The sequence below is a fragment of the Triticum aestivum genome, chromosome 3A (genome assembly GCF_018294505.1).
Source record: "Triticum aestivum cultivar Chinese Spring chromosome 3A, IWGSC CS RefSeq v2.1, whole genome shotgun sequence".
Classification (NCBI taxonomy): domain Eukaryota; kingdom Viridiplantae; phylum Streptophyta; class Magnoliopsida; order Poales; family Poaceae; genus Triticum; species Triticum aestivum.
In genome coordinates this window covers 513,825,780-513,833,354 of record NC_057800.1, presented here as the reverse complement: position 1 = coordinate 513,833,354, position 7,575 = coordinate 513,825,780, and positions in this window count along the sequence as shown.

The following is a 7,575-nucleotide window of genomic DNA, read 5'->3' as shown; positions in this document are numbered from 1 at the left end:
CCAAGCACCGGTCCACCCACATACCAAATTATCAAAGTACCGAACACGAATCATATGAACATGATGAAAACTAGCTTGACGATATTCACATGTGTCCTCGGGAGCGCTTTTCTCTATATAAGAGTTTGTCCAAGCTTGTCCTTTGCTACAAAAGGATTGGGCCACCTTTCTGCACTTATTTACTTTTTTTACTTGTTGCTCGTTACAAATTGTCCTATCACAAAACTATATGTTACCACTTATTTCAGTACTTGCAGAGAATACCTTGCTGGAAACTGCTTATCATTTCCTTCTGCTCCACGTTGGATTCGACACTCTTACTTATCGAAAGGACTACGATTGATCCCATATACTTGTGGGTCATCACGGTGTACCGGGATGTGCAATGAATCAAGAGTGACATGTATGAAAGAATTATGAACGGTGGCTTTGCCACAAATACAATGTCAACTACATGATCATGCATAGCAATATGATAATGATGGTGCGTGTCATAATAAAAGGAACGATGGAGAGTTGCAATGGAAATATATCTCGGAATGGCTATGGAAATGCCATAATAGGTAGGTATGGTGGCTGTTTTGAGGAAGGTATATGGTGGGTGTATGATACCGGCGAAAGGTGTGCGGTATTAGAGAGGCTAGCAATGGTGGAAGGGTAAGAGTGCGTATAATCCATGGACTCAACATTAGTCATAAAGAACTCACATACTTATTGAAAAAATCTACAAGTTATCAAAGCAAAGTACTACGCGCATGCTCCTAGGGGGATAGATTGGTAGGAAAAGGCAATCGCTCGTCCCCGACCGCCACTCGTAAGGAAGACAATCAATAAATAAATCATGCTCTGACTTCACCACATAACGGTTCACCATACGTGCATGCTACGGGAATCACAAACTTCAGCACAATAATTTCTCAAATTCACAACTACTCAACTAGCATGACTCTAATATCACCATCTCCATATCTCAAAACAATTATCAAGTATCAAAGTTCTCTTAGTATTCAATGCACTCTATATGAAAGTTTTTATTATACCCCACTTGGATGCCTATCATATTAGGAATAGTTTCATAACCAAAGCAAACTACCATGTTGTTTAGGACTCTCAAAATAATATAAGTGAAGCATGATAGTTCATCTATTTCTATATAATAAAACCACCACCGTGCTCTAAAAAGACACAAGTGAAACACTAGAGCAACAACAAACTACTCCGAAAGATATAAGTGAAGATCAATGAGTAGTCGAATAATTATGCAACTATGTGAAGACTCTCTAACATTTAAGAATTTCAGATCTTGGTATTTTATTCAAACAGCAAGCAAACCAAAAGAAAATAAAATGACGCTCCAAGCAAAACACATATCATGTGGTGAATAAAAATATAGCACCATGTAAAGTTACCGATAGACGAAGACGAAAGAGGGGATGCCATCCGGGGCATCCCCAAGCTTAGGCTCTTGGTTGTCCTTGAATATTACCTTGGGGTGCCTTGGGAATCCCCAAGCTTAGGCTGTTGCCACTCCTTATTCCATAATCCATCGAATCTTTACCCAAAACTTGAAAACTTCACAACACAAAACTTAACAGAAACTCGTAAGCTCCGTTAGCGAAAGAAAACAAAACACCACTTCAAGGTACTGTAATGAACTCTATTTATATTGGTGTTAAACCTACTGTATTCCAACTTCTCTATGGTTTATAAACTCTTTTACTAGCCATAGATTCATCAAAATAAGTAAACAACACATGAAAAACAGAATCTGTCAAAAACAGAACAGTCTGTACGCAAACTTCTGGAACCCCAAAAATTCTAAAATAAATTTCTGGACGTGAGAAATTTGTCTATTAATCATCTTCAAAAAGAATTAACTAAATATCACTCTCCAATAAAAAATGACAGCAAATCTCGTGAGTGCTAAAGTTTCTGTTTTTTACAGCATGATCACAAAGGCTTTCCCCAAGTCTTCCCAACGGTTCTACTTGGCACAAACACTAATTAAAACATAAAAACTCAATCATAACAGAGGCTAGATAAATTATTTATTGCTAAACAGTAACAAAAAGCAAATAACAAAAATAAAATTGGGTTGCCTCCCAACAAGCGCTAACGTTTAACGCCCCTAGCTAGGCATGATGATTTCAATGATGTTCACATAACGGATAAGAATTATAACATAAAGAGAGCATCTTGAAGAATATGACTAGCACATTTAAGTATAACCCACTTCCTATGCACAGGGATTTTGTGAGCAAACAACTTATGGGAATAATAATCAACTAGCATAGGAAGGCAAAACAAGCATAACTTCAAAACTTTAAGCACATAGAGAGAAAACTTGATATTATTGGAATTCCTACAAGAATATGTTCCTCCCTAATAATAATTTTCAGCAGCATCATGAATGAATTCAAGAATATAACCAGCACCAAAATCATTCTTTTCATGATCTACAAGCATAGAAAATTTACTACTCTCTACGTAAGCAAAATTCTTCTCAATCGGAATAGTGGGAGTATCATAAGAGACTCGAATACTGTAAATTGTTTCCATATTAAAGGAGTAATGTTCAGAAAAAGGGTAATCATAATCATGACTAGTTTTATAAATATAATCATCACTACTTTTTATAGCATATGTATCATCACAATAATTATCATAAGTAGCAACTTTGTTCTCATCATAATAGATTGAAACCTCTTCCAAGATAGTGGAATCATTACTAAATAAATTCATGACCTCTCAAAATCCAATTTCATAATTATCATAATAAGATTCAACATCCTCCAAAATAGTGGGATCATTACTTCCTAAAGTTGACACTCTTCCAAACCCACTTTCATCAATATAATCATCATAAGTAGGAGGCATGCTATCATCATAATAAATTTGCATATCAAAACTTGGGAGACTACAAATATCATCTTCATTAAACATAGCTTCCCCAAGCTTGGGAATGACATTAATTGCAGCAAATACATTCTCAAAAACATCATCTTCATCAAACATAGCATCCCCAAGCTTGGGCCTTTTCATATCATAAGCATAATCACTCTCATCATTAATAGTATGGATAGCACCAATAGTATAGCAATTATCATTATCACAAGGAGTAGTAGGAGAAACATCATTTGGGAGAGATACCCTTTTACCTTTGCTTCTCCATCTTTTCTTTTTCTTCTTCACATCATGTGTGGGTTCAACCCTCTTTTTGGAGCTCCTTATTAATGAGATTGGTTGAATAGAAGGCTCCTCCTCGTTACCTGATTCATCATAAGAAATAATAGGAGGATATTGGGAAGTCTCTTCCCTTTCATTAGTATTCTCTTCATATTCTATTTGTTTTGTTTTCTTTATGTGATTGGCAATATAAGGATTTTCAATGCAATTCACCGCACAATACATATAAGTTTCCTCTAGATCAAAACCAAGAAGTTTATCACGGGTAAATACTGGAAGATAGTTAGTTATACGTTTCATTTCTTCACAACCCATAAGAAAACTAAGTTCATTATGATGTGCAAGGGAAATCAAGTCATCACAATTTTTTAAAACGATTAGATCATGAAACAATTTGCGTCGAATAGTTAAATGACCACATTCATTGCAAAGTTCGCAAGTACGGCTAAGAAAACTTAAATTTTCAGCACAAACATCTAGCCTTTCTTGCAACCATTTAGTTTCTAAGTACTTATGCCTCTTGCAAAATCTATCTTCCCTATTTGGTGTGTACTTGCAAACTCTATGCACTCCATAAAAATCAAGATGCTTATAAGAGACATTTTCATCATAACTAGTGCAATCATTATTAGTACTATGGATATTCAAAGAGTTCATACTAATAACATTGCAATCATGCTCATCATTCAAAGATTTAGTGCCAAACATTTTAATGCATTCTTCTTCTAACACTTTGGCACAATTTTCCTTTCCATCATACTCACGAAAGATATTAAAAAGATGAAGCGTGTGAGGCAAACTCAATTCCATTTTTTGTAGTTTTCTTTTATAAACTAAACTAGTGCTAAAACACGAAACAAAAAGATCCGATTGCAAGATCTAAAGATATACCTTCAAGCACTCACCTCCCCGGCAACGGCGCCAGAAAAGAGCTTGATGTCTACTACACAGTCTTCTTCTTGTAGACGTTGTTGGGCCTCCAAGTGCAGAGGTTTGTAGGACAATAGCAAATTTCCCTCAAGTGGATGACCTAAGGTTTATCAGTCTGTAGGAGGCGTAGGATGAAGATGGTATCTCTCAAGCAACCCTGCAACAAAATAACAAAGAGTCTCTTGTGTCCCCAACACACCCAATACAATGGTAAGTTGTATAGGTGCACTAGTTCGACGAAGAGATGGTGATACAAGTGCAATACGGATAGTAGATAATGGTTTTTGTAATCTGAGAATATAAAAACAGCAAGGTAACTAATGATAAAAGTGAGCACAAACGGTATTGCAATGCGTTGAAACAAGGCCTAAGGTTCATACTTTCACTAGTGCAAGTTCTCTCAACAATAATAACATAATTGGATCATATAACTATCCCTCAACATGCAACAAAGAGTCACTCCAAAGTCACTAATAGCGGAGAACAAACGAAGAGATTATGGTAGGGTACGAAACCACCTCAAAGTTATTCTTTCTGATCGATCTATTCAAGAGTACGTAGTAAAATAACAAGAAGCTATTCTTTCTGTTCAATCTATCCTAGAGTTCGTACTAGAATAACACCTTAAGACATAAATCAACCAAAATCCTAATGTCACCTAGATACTCCATTGTCACCTCAAGTATCCGTGGGTATGATTATAGGATATGCATCACACAATCTCATATTCATCTATTCAAACCAACACAAAGAACTTCAAAGAGTGCCCCAAATTTTCTACTGGAGAGTCACGACGAAAACGTCTGCCAACCCCTATGCATAGGTTCATGGGCGGAACCCGCAAGTTGATCACCAAAACATACATCAAGTGGATCAATAGAATACCCCATTGTCACCATGGGTATCCCACGCAATACATACATCAAGTGTTCTCAAATCCTTAAAGACTCAATCCGATAAGATAACTTCAAAAGGAAAACTCAATCCATTACAAGAGAGTAGAGGGGGAGAAACATCATAAGATCCAACTATAATAGCAAAGCTCGCGATACATCAAGATCGTACGACCTCAAGAACACGAGAGAGAGAGAGAGATCAAACACATAGCTACTGGTACATACCCTCCGCCCCGAGGGAGAAATACTCCCTCCTCGTCATGGAGAGCACCGGGATGATGAAGATGGCCATCGGAGAGGGATTCCCCCTCCGACAGGGTGCCAGAACGGGTCTAGATTGTCTTTCGGTGGCTACGGAGGCTTCTAGCGGCGGAACTCCCGATCTATTGTGCTCCTGGTAGTTTTTAGGGTATATGGGTATATATATATAGGAGGAAGAAATACGTCAGGGGAGCCACGAGGGGCCCACGAGGGTGGAGGGCATGCCTAGCGGGGTGGGCGCGCCCCCTGCCTCGTGCCTTCCTCGTTGCTTCCCTTACGTACACCCCAAGTCTTCTGGATTGCTTCCGTTAAAAAAATAAGTTCCATGAAGTTTCAGGTCAATTGGACTCCGTTTGATTTTCCTTTTCTGCGATACTCTAAAACAAGGAAAAAACAAGAACTGGCTCTAGGCTCTGGGTTAATAGGTTAGTCCCAAAAATAATATAAAAGTGTTTAATAAATCCCATAAACATCCAAAACAGATAATATAATAGCATGAAACAATCAAAAATTATAGATATGTTGGAGACGTATCATCCTCGGGAGCGCTTTCCTTCATATAAGAGTTTGTCCAGGCTTGTCCTTTGCTACAAAAAGGTTTGGGACATCTTGATGCACCTTATTTACCTGCATTACTTGTTACTCGTTACAAATTACCTTATCACAAAACTATTTGTTATCGATAATTTTATTGCTTGCAGAGAATACCTTACTGGAAATTGCTTATCATTTCCTTCTGCTCCTTGTTGGGTTTGACACTCTTACTTATTGAAAAGGCTACGATTGATCCCCTACACTTGTGGGTCATCACTCTGCAATGACAAACTTGCATCATTATCTGATGAAGGTGTTGTCTCCTTACCGATGTGTTGGTCTTCAGTGATTGGCCTTGGCAACCAGGAAGAAAATCTTTATCCTCGCCATCTTTTGCTAGATGTGACAATGGCGGGCAAGGGCAGTTATCCCATCTTGAAGTTGTTGTTGCAAAAGGAGTTGACATAGTCATAGGTGTTAAATTCATATTTTGTAACGAGTTTATCATAGTGGAAGTGCACCATTATTTTCCTTGAGCTAAGGTCACTTAGACCTCGCCCAATCACTCATGGTAAGTCCTCATGGTAGACTTTCAAACCTTCACACACTCATTCATCAATAGTCCACGGACTCATGGATGCTCAGAACATGACCCCTAACCATCCGAAAGATCCCAATGTTCAAAGGTAACAAGTCTTCGGTTTACACAAAACATATTCTTCAGTGATGCTCAAACACTTTGTCTCTAGGTGTTTGGGTTTTTCCTCGCCTACAATTCTCTCAGATTCTTCGGTGGGAGGGTTGCTCTAGGTGACACTTGTCATGCAATAAATCAGAGCAGCCAACCAAAGAATGGTGGTTATGGGCGGCTATTTTTAGCCGGGGTCCAACCCGATGGAAAAAAGCAAGCAGACCTTCTGATGTGATCATTGTCAGAATAGGGATCCACGTGAAAACTGGCATTCTTATTTGAACTCTCAGTTTCCTCACGATAGGAAAACCGCACTAGCGATTTCCTAACTATCCTGTGAGAACAAAGTCATGAGCGCCCCGAAGAACATCGTCTCTAACACTGAAGAGCTGAACCACACTTCAAGGGATTTCCAAAGTCTTCACTCGAAGAAATAGGATAGTTTGAGCATCACTTTAGAAATACGTCTATGTTTCACCTAGACCCCCTTTAATAGTAAATTGTTTGCTATGACTCAAAAAACAAGAAGAAAATTTCTAAAAGAGAAAGTCTTCATGTTCCAATTCTTTAGGCAATTTCTTCAAGGGGCGCACCAATTTCTTCAATGTATTTCATAAATTTTTAGGGTTGTCTTTGACGGTTAAACCAAATCTTTAGGGACTATTTTCCTGTGTACACTCACAAACAAGTTAGTACCTTAACCATTTTGTCTTCAATACTCCCAAACCACAAAGGGGACACTAGATGCACTTACAATCTCCCCCTTTTTGGTGATTGGTTGTAAATTGGTTAAAGTTTTTAATGGGGATAAATTATAGTTCAAAGTAAACACTTCAAGATTGTGATTCCACGATATAGAAGAACTCCCCCTGAAGATGTGCTTCTGAGGAATTTGTTTTGAAATGCAAATGCACAAGGCAAGTTGTAATTGGGAGATCTGCCCCTATATCTCGGAATCCAACATAGTGCATTAAAATCATGGCACTCTGGCCCTACTCAGAAGCATTAAGCATAGCAAAGTTAAAGCAACATCAATCTCAGAACATAGTGGATACTAGGGATCAAACCCTAACTAAT